Consider the following 13,833-nt stretch of genomic DNA (forward strand, 5'->3'; position numbering starts at 1 on the left):
TGCGTTGGCCGGGAATCGAACCCGGGTCAACTGCTTGGAAGGCAGCTATGCTCACCACTATACCACCAACGCTCCGTGGCATATGTTTTTTTTAAACTCTAGACATCACAACCCTGAGTTCAATGACTATATTGCACCAGTATCAGAGGTATTTTTGGTTTACAGACCAACATGAAAATCAGGAAAAAAGTTCTTGCAACTGCTAAGGAACTGGAGATTGAAACCAATGCAAAAGCTGCGCAGAAAAGGAGAAAGGGAAAGCAGCAGTTCAAATCATTGAAATAAGCATATATTGGCAGCAAGGGAAAAACAGCAGGGTAGAGAAAGAAAACAGCTCCACGAAATTCACAGGAGATTGATAATAGCAGGACAAAAAAAGGGAATAATAACGTTCCAAGCAGCCTCAGAAAGAAGTGCGAGGGTCCCATCTTTCGTTAATGGTCATAACTGTGCATCATTTCCTTTGAAGTGTAGGGTTGATTCTCTGACCATCTGTCTCCCTGACTTTGAGCAGAGACCGATAGTTGAGCAGTCTCTTCCCACAAAAAGCTGGCACAAGCCTGCTTTTTTCCGCTCTGGCAGCGTGGAAACGAGAGAGTGGTCCTCACAAGAAAAAAAATCAATCCATGCTAGCAGAGAATGGTTTCGATCAATCGACCTCTGGGTTATGGGCCCAGCACGCTTCCGCTGCGCCTCTCTGCTTCCTGCTCAAAATGCTGTGGTTATGCAGATCAGGAGCCTTCAGAGGAGTGGCATGGGATCGCTGGAGCTATTCTGGCAGGGCTCTCACCTCATTTGCCTAAGAATGTCACAAGGCATGCTGGGTGCAGAAAATCTTCGCCTTCCCCTCTCACAGTCAGTCATAGGGGAAAGTCAAGGCCCTCTCAGTCACTAGCCATGTCACGCCTTTGTCAAGACAGAAGCACCCCCACCCGCTCCTTCTCTGTGATCCTGCGCTACCATGCTCAGGTTTTGGCCTTACCTGGGAGCCAGAGGTGCACCCGGTGAGGGGTTGCCCGGTATGAGCGTTTGGGAGCGTTCGGGACGTGAGTGGACTTAGGACTGGAAGTTCTGTCCATTCGAAGCAGCCAACCTTCCTGCTGCAGACAGGGGCTGTTCCCTTGGGTTTCTTTCACCTTGCTCTCGGATAAATTTGGTTGTATGCTGCAGTTGCCTGCGATGACTACAAGGTGGCGCTGCTTTCAGGTAAGAGCACAAATATGCAGAAAATGTTGGGGACTTTTGCCACATTTATCGGTGGTGGGTCTCGCACATTTTTTCCAGGGGAGAGATATTGACCTGAAACACTTTTTACTGCAGATATGCTGCAGTTCTAAAGGCTGGTCGGGCAGAAGGGCTTAGCCGTTTCATTGCCTGCCCCCCTGCAGCCCATTTATTACCAGCAGTTGTGAGTGGTGACTGCTGTTTGTAAAATATAAAAATTTCAGGACATAGAAAGTCGCAGACGGGGCTTTTGGGATGCCTGCCTGCCTATGTCTTTGTTTATTATTTATCTAATAGCTGAGTAATCTGGTCAAGATATTTCTCTTTTTTTTAACATATTGCGTTAGAATAGCTACAGCTTGCTTAATGTATAAATATTAGCACTGCGTTGGCCGGGAATCGAACCCGGGTCAACTGCTTGGAAGGCAGCTATGCTCACCACTATACCACCAACGCTCCATGGCATATATTTTTTTTAAACTCTAGACATCACAACCCTGAGTTCAATGACTATATTGCACCAGTATCAGAGGTATTTTTGGTTTACAGACCAACATGAAAATCAGGAAAAAAGTTCTTGCAACTGCTAAGGAACTGGAGATTGAAACCAATGCAAAAGCTGCGCTGAAAAGGAGAAAGGGAAAGCAGCAGTTCAAATCATTGAAATAAGCATATATTGGCAGCAAGGGAAAAACAGCAGGGTAGAGAAAGAAAACAGCTCCACGAAATTCACAGGAGATTGATAATAGCAGGACAAAAAAAGGGAATAATAACGTTCCAAGCAGCCTCAGAAAGAAGTGCGAGGGTCCCATCTTTCTTTAATGGTCATAACTGTGCATCATTTCCTTTGAAGTGTAGGGTTGATTCTCTGACCATCTGTCTCCCTGACTTTGAGCAGAGACCGATAGTTGAGCAGTCTCTTCCCACAAAAAGCTGGCACAAGCCTGCTTTTTTCCGCTCTGGCAGCGTGGAAACGAGAGAGTGGTCCTCACAAGAAAAAAAATCAATCCATGCTAGCAGAGGATGGTTTCGATCCATCGACCTCTGGGTTATGGGCCCAGCACGCTTCTGCTGCGCCACTCTGCTTCCTGCTCAAAATGCTGTGGTTATGCAGATCAGGAGCCTTCAGAGGAGTGGCATGGGATCGCTGGAGCTATTCTGGCAGGGCTCTCACCTCATTTGCCTAAGAATGTCACAAGGCATGCTGGGTGCAGAAAATCTTCGCCTTCCCCTCTCACAGTCAGTCATAGGGGAAAGTCAAGGCCCTCTCAGTCACTAGCCATGTCACGCCTTTGTCAAGACAGAAGCACCCCCACCCGCTCCTTCTCTGTGATCCTGCGCTACCATGCTCAGGTTTTGGCCTTACCTGGGAGCCAGAGGAGCACCCGGTGAGGGCTTGCCCGGTATGAGCGTTCGGGACGCGAGTGGACTTAGGACTGGAAGTTCTGTCCATTCGAAGCAGCCAACCTTCCTGCTGCAGACAGGGGCTGTTCCCTTGGGTTTGTTTCACCTTGCTCTCGGATAAATTTGGTTGTATGCTGCAGTTGCCTTCGATGACTACAAGGTGGCGCTGCTTTCAGGTAAGAGCACAAATATGCATAAAATGTTGGGGACTTTTGCCACATTTATCGGTGGTGGGTCTCGCACATTTTTTCCAGGGGAGAGATATTGACCTGAAACACTTTTTACTGCAGAGATGCTGCAGTTCTAAAGGCTGGTCGGGCAGAAGGGCTTAGCCGTTTCATTGCCTGCCCCCCTGCAGCCCATTTATTACCAGCAGTTGTGAGTGGTGACTGCTGTTTGTAAAATATAAAAATTTCAGGACATAGAAAGTCGCAGACGGGGCTTTTTGGGATGCCTGCCTATGTCTTTGTTTATTATTTATCTAATAGCTGAGTAATCTGGTCAAGATATTTCTCTTTTTTTTAACATATTGCGTTAGAATAGCTACAGCTTGCTTAATGTATAAATATTAGCACTGCGTTGGCCAGGAATCGAACCCGGGTCAACTGCTTGGAAGGCAGCTATGCTCACCACTATACCACCAACGCTCCATGGCATATGTTTTTTTTAAACTCTAGACATCACAACCCTGAGTTGAATGACTATATTGCACCAGTATCAGAGGTATTTTTGGTTTACAGACCAACATGAAAATCAGGAAAAAAGTTCTTGCAACTGCTAAGGAACTGGAGATTGAAACCAATGCAAAAGCTGCGCAGAAAAGGAGAAAGGGAAAGCAGCAGTTCAAATCATTGAAATAAGCATATATTGGCAGCAAGGGAAAAACAGCAGGGTAGAGAAAGAAAACAGCTCCACGAAATTCACAGGAGATTGATAATAGCAGGACAAAAAAAGGGAATAATAACGTTCCAAGCAGCCTCAGAAAGAAGTGCGAGGGTCCCATCTTTCGTTAATGGTCATAACTGTGCATCATTTCCTTTGAAGTGTAGGGTTGATTCTCTGACCATCTGTCTCCCTGACTTTGAGCAGAGACCGATAGTTGAGCAGTCTCTTCCCACAAAAAGCTGGCACAAGCCTGCTTTTTTCCGCTCTGGCAACGTGGAAACGAGAGAGTGGTCCTCACAAGAAAAAAAATCAATCCATGCTAGCAGAGAATGGTTTCGATCCATCGACCTCTGGGTTATGGGCCCAGCACGCTTCCGCTGCGCCACTCTGCTTCCTGCTCAAAATGCTGTGGTTATGCAGATCAGGAGCCTTCAGAGGAGTGGCATGGGATCGCTGGAGCTATTCTGGCAGGGCTCTCACCTCATTTGCCTAAGAATGTCACAAGGCATGCTGGGTGCAGAAAATCTTCGCCTTCCCCTCTCACAGTCAGTCATAGGGGAAAGTCAAGGCCCTCTCAGTCACTAGCCATGTCACGCCTTTGTCAAGACAGAAGCACCCCCACCCGCTCCTCGTCTGTGATCCTGCGCTACCATGCTCAGGTTTTGGCCTTACCTGGGAGCCAGAGGTGCACCCGGTGAGGGCTTGCCCGGTATGAGCGTTTGGGAGCATTCGGGACGTGAGTGGACTTAGGACTGGAAGTTCTGTCCATTCGAAGCAGCCAACCTTCCTGCTGCAGACAGGGGCTGTTCCCTTGGGTTTCTTTCACCTTGCTCTCGGATAAATTTGGTTGTATGCTGCAGTTGCCTGCGATGACTACAAGGTGGCGCTGCTTTCAGGTAAGAGCACAAATATGCAGAAAATGTTGGGGACTTTTGCCACATTTATCGGTGGTGGGTCTCGCACATTTTTTCCAGGGGAGAGATATTGACCTGAAACACTTTTTACTGCAGAGATGCTGCAGTTCTAAAGGCTGGTCGGGCAGAAGGGCTTAGCCGTTTCATTGCCTGCCCCCCTGCAGCCCATTTATTACCAGCAGTTGTGAGTGGTGACTGCTGTTTGTAAAATATAAAAATTTCAGGACATAGAAAGTCGCAGACGGGGCTTTTTGGGATGCCTGCCTATGTCTTTGTTTATTATTTATCTAATAGCTGAGTAATCTGGTCAAGATATTTCTCTTTTTTTTAACATATTGCGTTAGAATAGCTACAGCTTGCTTAATGTATAAATATTAGCACTGCGTTGGCCGGGAATCAAACCCGGGTCAACTGCTTGGAAGGCAGCTATGCTCACCACTATACCACCAACGCTCCAAAGCATATGTTTTTTTTAAACTCTAGACATCACAACCCTGAGTTCAATGACTATATTGCACCAGTATCAGAGGTATTTTTGGTTTACAGACCAACATGAAAATCAGGAAAAAAGTTCTTGCAACTGCTAAGGAACTGGAGATTGAAACCAATGCAAAAGCTGCGCAGAAAAGGAGAAAGGGAAAGCAGCAGTTCAAATCATTGAAATAAGCATATATTGGCAGCAAGGGAAAAACAGCAGGGTAGAGAAAGAAAACAGCTCCACGAAATTCACAGGAGATTGATAATAGCAGGACAAAAAAAGGGAATAATAACGTTCCAAGCAGCCTCAGAAAGAAGTGCGAGGGTCCCATCTTTCGTTAATGGTCATAACTGTGCATCATTTCCTTTGAAGTGTAGGGTTGATTCTCTGACCATCTGTCTCCCTGACTTTGAGCAGAGACCGATAGTTGAGCAGTCTCTTCCCACAAAAAGCTGGCACAAGCCTGCTTTTTTCCGCTCTGGCAACGTGGAAACGAGAGAGTGGTCCTCACAAGAAAAAAAATCAATCCATGCTAGCAGAGAATGGTTTCGATCCATCGACCTCTGGGTTATGGGCCCAGCACGCTTCCGCTGCGCCACTCTGCTTCCTGCTCAAAATGCTGTGGTTATGCAGATCAGGAGCCTTCAGAGGAGTGGCATGGGATCGCTGGAGCTATTCTGGCAGGGCTCTCACCTCATTTGCCTAAGAATGTCACAAGGCATGCTGGGTGCAGAAAATCTTCGCCTTCCCCTCTCACAGTCAGTCATAGGGGAAAGTCAAGGCCCTCTCAGTCACTAGCCATGTCACGCCTTTGTCAAGACAGAAGCACCCCCACCCGCTCCTCGTCTGTGATCCTGCGCTACCATGCTCAGGTTTTGGCCTTACCTGGGAGCCAGAGGTGCACCCGGTGAGGGCTTGCCCGGTATGAGCGTTTGGGAGCATTCGGGACGTGAGTGGACTTAGGACTGGAGGTTCTGTCCATTCGAAGCAGCCAACCTTCCTGCTGCAGACAGGGGCTGTTCCCTTGGGTTTCTTTCACCTTGCTCTCGGATAAATTTGGTTGTATGCTGCAGTTGCCTGCGATGACTACAAGGTGGCGCTGCTTTCAGGTAAGAGCACAAATATGCATAAAATGTTGGGGACTTTTGCCACATTTATCGGTGGTGGGTCTCGCACATTTTTTCCAGGGGAGAGATATTGACCTGAAACACTTTTTACTGCAGAGATGCTGCAGTTCTAAAGGCTGGTCGGGCAGAAGGGCTTAGCCGTTTCATTGCCTGCCCCCCTGCAGCCCATTTATTACCAGCAGTTGTGAGTGGTGACTGCTGTTTGTAAAATATAAAAATTTCAGGACATAGAAAGTCGCAGACGGGGCTTTTTGGGATGCCTGCCTATGTCTTTGTTTATTATTTATCTAATAGCTGAGTAATCTGGTCAAGATATTTCTCTTTTTTTTAACATATTGCGTTAGAATAGCTACAGCTTGCTTAATGTATAAATATTAGCACTGCGTTGGCCGGGAATCAAACCCGGGTCAACTGCTTGGAAGGCAGCTATGCTCACCACTATACCACCAACGCTCCAAAGCATATGTTTTTTTTAAACTCTAGACATCACAACCCTGAGTTCAATGACTATATTGCACCAGTATCAGAGGTATTTTTGGTTTACAGACCAACATGAAAATCAGGAAAAAAGTTCTTGCAACTGCTAAGGAACTGGAGATTGAAACCAATGCAAAAGCTGCGCAGAAAAGGAGAAAGGGAAAGCAGCAGTTCAAATCATTGAAATAAGCATATATTGGCAGCAAGGGAAAAACAGCAGGGTAGAGAAAGAAAACAGCTCCACGAAATTCACAGGAGATTGATAATAGCAGGACAAAAAAAGGGAATAATAACGTTCCAAGCAGCCTCAGAAAGAAGTGCGAGGGTCCCATCTTTCGTTAATGGTCATAACTGTGCATCATTTCCTTTGAAGTGTAGGGTTGATTCTCTGACCATCTGTCTCCCTGACTTTGAGCAGAGACCGATAGTTGAGCAGTCTCTTCCCACAAAAAGCTGGCACAAGCCTGCTGTTTTCCGCTCTGGCAGCGTGGAAACGAGAGAGTGGTCCTCACAAGAAAAAAAATCAATCCATGCTAGCAGAGGATGGTTTCGATCCATCGACCTCTGGGTTATGGGCCCAGCACGCTTCCGCTGCGCCACTCTGCTTCCTGCTCAAAATGCTGTGGTTATGCAGATCAGGAGCCTTCAGAGGAGTGGCATGGGATCGCTGGAGCTATTCTGGCAGGGCTCTCACCTCATTTGCCTAAGAATGTCACAAGGCATGCTGGGTGCAGAAAATCTTCGCCTTCCCCTCTCACAGTCAGTCATAGGGGAAAGTCAAGGCCCTCTCAGTCACTAGCCATGTCACGCCTTTGTCAAGACAGAAGCACCCCCACCCGCTCCTTCTCTGTGATCCTGCGCTACCATGCTCAGGTTTTGGCCTTACCTGGGAGCCAGAGGTGCACCCGGTGAGGGCTTGCCCGGTATGAGCGTTCGGGACGTGAGTGGACTTAGGACTGGAAGTTCTGTCCATTCGAAGCAGCCAACCTTCCTGCTGCAGACAGGGGCTGTTCCCTTGGGTTTCTTTTACCTTGCTCTCGGATAAATTTGGTTGTATGCTGCAGTTGCCTGCGATGACTACAAGGTGGCGCTGCTTTCAGGTAAGAGCACAAATATGCAGAAAATGTTGGGGACTTTTGCCACATTTATCGGTGGTGGGTCTCGCACATTTTTTCCAGGGGAGAGATATTGACCTGAAACACTTTTTACTGCAGAGATGCTGCAGTTCTAAAGGCTGGTCGGGCAGAAGGGCTTAGCCGTTTCATTGCCTGCCCCCCTGCAGCCCATTTATTGCCAGCAGTTGTGAGTGGTGACTGCTGTTTGTAAAATATAAAAATTTCAGGACATAGAAAGTCGCAGACGGGGCTTTTGGGATGCCTGCCTATGTCTTTGTTTATTATTTATCTAATAGCTGAGTAATCTGGTCAAGATATTTCTCTTTTTTTTAACATATTGCGTTAGAATAGCTACAGCTTGCTTAATGTATAAATATTAGCACTGCGTTGGCCGGGAATCGAACCCGGGTCAACTGCTTGGAAGGCAGCTATGCTCACCACTATACCACCAACGCTCCGTGGCATATTTTTTTTAAACTCTAGACATCACAACCCTGAGTTCAATGACTATATTGCACCAGTATCAGAGGTATTTTTGGTTTACAGACCAACATGAAAATCAGGAAAAAAGTTCTTGCAACTGCTAAGGAACTGGAGATTGAAACCAATGCAAAAGCTGCGCAGAAAAGGAGAAAGGGAAAGCAGCAGTTCAAATCATTGAAATAAGCATATATTGGCAGCAAGGGAAAAACAGCAGGGTAGAGAAAGAAAACAGCTCCACGAAATTCACAGGAGATTGATAATAGCAGGACAAAAAAAGGGAATAATAACGTTCCAAGCAGGCTCAGAAAGAAGTGCGAGGGTCCCATCTTTCTTTAATGGTCATAACTGTGCATCATTTCCTTTGAAGTGTAGGGTTGATTCTCTGACCATCTGTCTCCCTGACTTTGAGCAGAGACCGATAGTTGAGCAGTCTCTTCCCACAAAAAGCTGGCACAAGCCTGCTGTTTTCCGCTCTGGCAGCGTGGAAACGAGAGAGTGGTCCTCACAAGAAAAAAAATCAATCCATGCTAGCAGAGGATGGTTTCGATCCATCGACCTCTGGGTTATGGGCCCAGCACACTTCCGCTGCGCCACTCTGCTTCCTGCTCAAAATGCTGTGGTTATGCAGATCAGGAGCCTTCAGAGGAGTGGCATGGGATCGCTGGAGCTATTCTGGCAGGGCTCTCACCTCATTTGCCTAAGAATGTCACAAGGCATGCTGGGTGCAGAAAATCTTCGCCTTCCCCTCTCACAGTCAGTCATAGGGGAAAGTCAAGGCCCTCTTAGTCACTAGCCATGTCACGCCTTTGTCAAGACAGAAGCACCCCCACCCGCTCCTTCTCTGTGATCCTGCGCTACCATGCTCAGGTTTTGGCCTTACCTGGGAGCCAGAGGTGCACCCGGTGAGGGCTTGCCCGGTATGAGCGTTCGGGACGTGAGTGGACTTAGGACTGGAAGTTCTGTCCATTCGAAACAGCCAACCTTCCTGCTGCAGACAGGGGCTGTTCCCTTGGGTTTCTTTCACCTTGCTCTCGGATAAATTTGGTTGTATGCTGCAGTTGCCTGCGATGACTACAAGGTGGCGCTGCTTTCAGGTAAGAGCACAAATATGCAGAAAATGTTGGGGACTTTTGCCACATTTATCGGTGGTGGGTCTCGCACATTTTTTCCAGGGGAGAGATATTGACCTGAAACACTTTTTACTGCAGAGATGCTGCAGTTCTAAAGGCTGGTCGGGCAGAAGGGCTTAGCCGTTTCATTGCCTGCCCCCCTGCAGCCCATTTATTACCAGCAGTTGTGAGTGGTGACTGCTGTTTGTAAAATATAAAAATTTCAGGACATAGAAAGTCGCAGACGGGGCTTTTTGGGATGCCTGCCTATGTCTTTGTTTATTATTTATCTAATAGCTGAGTAATCTGGTCAAGATATTTATCTTTTTTTTAACATATTGCGTTAGAATAGCTACAGCTTGCTTAATGTATAAATATTAGCACTGCGTTGGCCGGGAATCAAACCCGGGTCAACTGCTTGGAAGGCAGCTATGCTCACCACTATACCACCAACGCTCCAATGCATATGTTTTTTTTAAACTCTAGACATCACAACCCTGAGTTGAATGACTATATTGCACCAGTATCAGAGGTATTTTTGGTTTACAGACCAACATGAAAATCAGGAAAAAAGTTCTTGCAACTGCTAAGGAACTGGAGATTGAAACCAATGCAAAAGCTGCGCAGAAAAGGAGAAAGGGAAAGCAGCAGTTCAAATCATTGAAATAAGCATATATTGGCAGCAAGGGAAAAACAGCAGGGAAGAAAAAGAAAACAGCTCCACGAAATTCACAGGAGATTGATAATAGCAGGACAAAAAAAGGGAATAATAACGTTCCAAGCAGCCTCAGAAAGAAGTGCGAGGGTCCCATCTTTCGTTAATGGTCATAACTGTGCATCATTTCCTTTGAAGTGTAGGGTTGATTCTCTGACCATCTGTCTCCCTGACTTTGAGCAGAGACCGAAAGTTGAGTAGTCTCTTCCCACAAAAAGCTGGCACAAGCCTGCTTTTTTCCGCTCTGGCAGCGTGGAAACGAGAGAGTGGTCCTCACAAGAAAAAAAATCAATCCATGCTAGCAGAGGATGGTTTCGATCCATCGACCTCTGGGTTATGGGCCCAGCACAATTCTGCTGCGCCACTCTGCTTCCTGCTCAAAATGCTGTGGTTATGCAGATCAGGAGCCTTCAGAGGAGTGGCATGGGATCGCTGGAGCTATTCTGGCAGGGCTCTCACCTCATTTGCCTAAGAATGTCACAAGGCATGCTGGGTGCAGAAAATCTTCGCCTTCCCCTCTCACAGTCAGTCATAGGGGAAAGTCAAGGCCCTCTCAGTCACTAGCCATGTCACGCCTTTGTCAAGACAGAAGCACCCCCACCCGCTCCTTCTCTGTGATCCTGCGCTACCATGCTCAGGTTTTGGCCTTACCTGGGAGCCAGAGGTGCACCCGGTGAGGGCTTGCCCGGTATGAGCGTTCTGGACGTGAGTGGACTTAGGACTGGAAGTTCTGTCCATTCGAAGCAGCCAACCTTCCTGCTGCAGACAGGGGCTGTTCCCTTGGGTTTCTTTCACCTTGCTCTCGGATAAATTTGGTTGTATGCTGCAGTTGCCTGCGATGACTACAAGGTGGCGCTGCTTTCAGGTAAGAGCACAAATATGCAGAAAATGTTGGGGACTTTTGCCACATTTATCGGTGGTGGGTCTCGCACATTTTTTCCAGGGGAGAGATATTGACCTGAAACACTTTTTACTGCAGAGATGCTGCAGTTCTAAAGGCTGGTCGGGCAGAAGGGCTTAGCCGTTTCATTGCCTGCCCCCCTGCAGCCCATTTATTGCCAGCAGTTGTGAGTGGTGACTGCTGTTTGTAAAATATAAAAATTTCAGGACATAGAAAGTCGCAGACGGGGCTTTTGGGATGCCTGCCTAAGTCTTTGTTTATTATTTATCTAATAGCTGAGTAATCTGGTCAAGATATTTCTCTTTTTTTTTACATATTGCGTTAGAATAGCTACAGCTTGCTTAATGTATAAATATTAGCACTGCGTTGGCCGGGAATCGAACCCGGGTCAACTGCTTGGAAGGCAGCTATGCTCATCACTATACCACCAACGCTCCGTGGCATATGTTTTTTTTAAACTCTAGACATCACAACCCTGAGTTCAATGACTATATTGCACCAGTATCAGAGGTATTTTTGGTTTACAGACCAACATGAAAATCAGGAAAAAAGTTCTTGCAACTGCTAAGGAACTGGAGATTGAAACCAATGCAAAAGCTGCGCAGAAAAGGAGAAAGGGAAAGCAGCAGTTCAAATCATTGAAATAAGCATATATTGGCAGCAAGGGAAAAACAGCAGGGTAGAGAAAGAAAACAGCTCCACGAAATTCACAGGAGATTGATAATAGCAGGACAAAAAAAGGGAATAATAACGTTCCAAGCAGCCTCAGAAAGAAGTGCGAGGGTCCCATCTTTCGTTAATGGTCATAACTGTGCATCATTTCCTTTGAAGTGTAGGGTTGATTCTCTGACCATCTGTCTCCCTGACTTTGAGCAGAGACCGATAGTTGAGCAGTCTCTTCCCACAAAAAGCTGGCACAAGCCTGCTTTTTTCCGCTCTGGCAGCGTGGAAACGAGAGAGTGGTCCTCACAAGAAAAAAAATCAATCCATGCTAGCAGAGGATGGTTTCGATCCATCGACCTCTGGGTTATGGGCCCAGCACTCTTCCGCTGCGCCACTCTGCTTCCTGCTCAAAATGCTGTGGTTATGCAGATCAGGAGCCTTCAGAGGAGTGGCATGGGATCGCTGGAGCTATTCTGGCAGAGCTCTCACCTCATTTGCCTAAGAATGTCACAAGGCATGCTGGATGCAGAAAATCTTCGCCTTCCCCTCTCACAGTCAGTCATAGGGGAAAGTCAAGGCCCTCTCAGTCACTAGCCATGTCACGCCTTTGTCAAGACAGAAGCACCCCCACCCGCTCCTTCTCTGTGATCCTGCGCTACCATGCTCAGGTTTTGGCCTTACCTGGGAGCCAGAGGTGCACCCGGTGAGGGCTTGCCCGGTATGAGCGTTCGGGACGTGAGTGGACTTAGGACTGGAAGTTCTGTCCATTCGAAGCAGCCAACCTTCCTGCTGCAGACAGGGGCTGTTCCCTTGGGTTTCCTTCACCTTGCTCTCGGATAAATTTGGTTGTATGCTGCAGTTGCCTGCGATGACTACAAGGTGGCGCTGCTTTCAGGTAAGAGCACAAATATGCAGAAAATGTTGGGGACTTTTGCCACATTTATCGGTGGTGGGTCTCGCACATTTTTTCCAGGGGAGAGATATTGACCTGAAACACTTTTTACTGCAGAGATGCTGCAGTTCTAAAGGCTGGTCGGGCAGAAGGGCTTAGCCGTTTCATTGCCTGCCCCCCTGCAGCCCATTTATTGCCAGCAGTTGTGAGTGGTGACTGCTGTTTGTAAAATATAAAAATTTCAGGACATAGAAAGTCGCAGACGGGGCTTTTGGGATGCCTGCCTATGTCTTTGTTTATTATTTATCTAATAGCTGAGTAATCTGGTCAAGATATTTCTCTTTTTTTTAACATATTGCGTTAGAATAGCTACAGCTTGCTTAATGTATAAATATTAGCACTGCGTTGGCCGGGAATCGAACCCGGGTCAACTGCTTGGAAGGCAGCTATGCTCACCACTATACCACCAACGCTCCGTGGCATATGTTTTTTTTAAACTCTAGACATCACAACCCTGAGTTCAATGACTATATTGCACCAGTATCAGAGGTATTTTTGGTTTACAGACCAACATGAAAATCAGGAAAAAAGTTCTTGCAACTGCTAAGGAACTGGAGATTGAAACCAATGCAAAAGCTGCGCAGAAAAGGAGAAAGGGAAAGCAGCAGTTCAAATCATTGAAATAAGCATATATTGGCAGCAAGGGAAAAACAGCAGGGTAGAGAAAGAAAACAGCTCCACGAAATTCACAGGAGATTGATAATAGCAGGACAAAAAAAGGGAATAATAACGTTCCAAGCAGCCTCAGAAAGAAGTGCGAGGGTCCCATCTTTCGTTAATGGTCATAACTGTGCATCATTTCCTTTGAAGTGTAGGGTTGATTCTCTGACCATCTGTCTCCCTGACTTTGAGCAGAGACCGATAGTTGAGCAGTCTCTTCCCACAAAAAGCTGGCACAAGCCTGCTTTTTTCCGCTCTGGCAGCGTGGAAACGAGAGAGTGGTCCTCACAAGAAAAAAAATCAATCCATGCTAGCAGAGGAGGGTTTCGATCCATCGACCTCTGGGTTACGGGCCCAGCACGCTTCTGCTGCGCCACTCTGCTTCCTGCTCGAAATGTTGTGGTTATGCAGATCAGGAGCCTTCAGAGGAGTGGCATGGGATCGCTAGAGCTATTCTGGCAGGGCTCTCACCTCATTTGCCTAAGAATGTCACAAGGCATGCTGGGTGCAGAAAATCTTCGCCTTCCCCTCTCACAGTCAGTCATAGGGGAAAGTCAAGGCCCTCTCAGTCACTAGCCATGTCACGCCTTTGTCAAGACAGAAGCACCCCCACCCGCTCCTTCTCTGTGATCCTGCGCTACCATGCTCAGGTTTTGGCCTTACCTGGGAGCCAGAGGTGCACCCGGTGAGGGCTTGCCCGGTATGAGCGTTTGGGAGGTGAGTGGA

General features: G+C 47.2%; 4 non-coding genes across 4 annotated transcripts; all 4 read right to left on the reverse strand.

Moving 5' to 3' along the window:
- Positions 1 to 72, reverse strand: TRNAG-UCC (transfer RNA glycine (anticodon UCC)). Its single transcript has one exon. It is a non-coding gene; the product is annotated as a tRNA-Gly (tRNA).
- Positions 73 to 1,608: 1,536 nt separating this feature from the next.
- Positions 1,609 to 1,680, reverse strand: TRNAG-UCC (transfer RNA glycine (anticodon UCC)). Its single transcript has one exon. It is a non-coding gene; the product is annotated as a tRNA-Gly (tRNA).
- Positions 1,681 to 8,007: 6,327 nt separating this feature from the next.
- Positions 8,008 to 8,079, reverse strand: TRNAG-UCC (transfer RNA glycine (anticodon UCC)). The gene has a single exon. It is a non-coding gene; the product is annotated as a tRNA-Gly (tRNA).
- A 4,709-nt stretch (positions 8,080 to 12,788) lies between these two features.
- TRNAG-UCC (transfer RNA glycine (anticodon UCC)) lies at positions 12,789 to 12,860 on the reverse strand. Its single transcript has one exon. It is a non-coding gene; the product is annotated as a tRNA-Gly (tRNA).
- Positions 12,861 to 13,833: the final 973 nt, after the last annotated feature.

This window comes from Pleurodeles waltl, unplaced genomic scaffold (assembly GCF_031143425.1).
Source record: "Pleurodeles waltl isolate 20211129_DDA unplaced genomic scaffold, aPleWal1.hap1.20221129 scaffold_69, whole genome shotgun sequence".
Classification (NCBI taxonomy): domain Eukaryota; kingdom Metazoa; phylum Chordata; class Amphibia; order Caudata; family Salamandridae; genus Pleurodeles; species Pleurodeles waltl.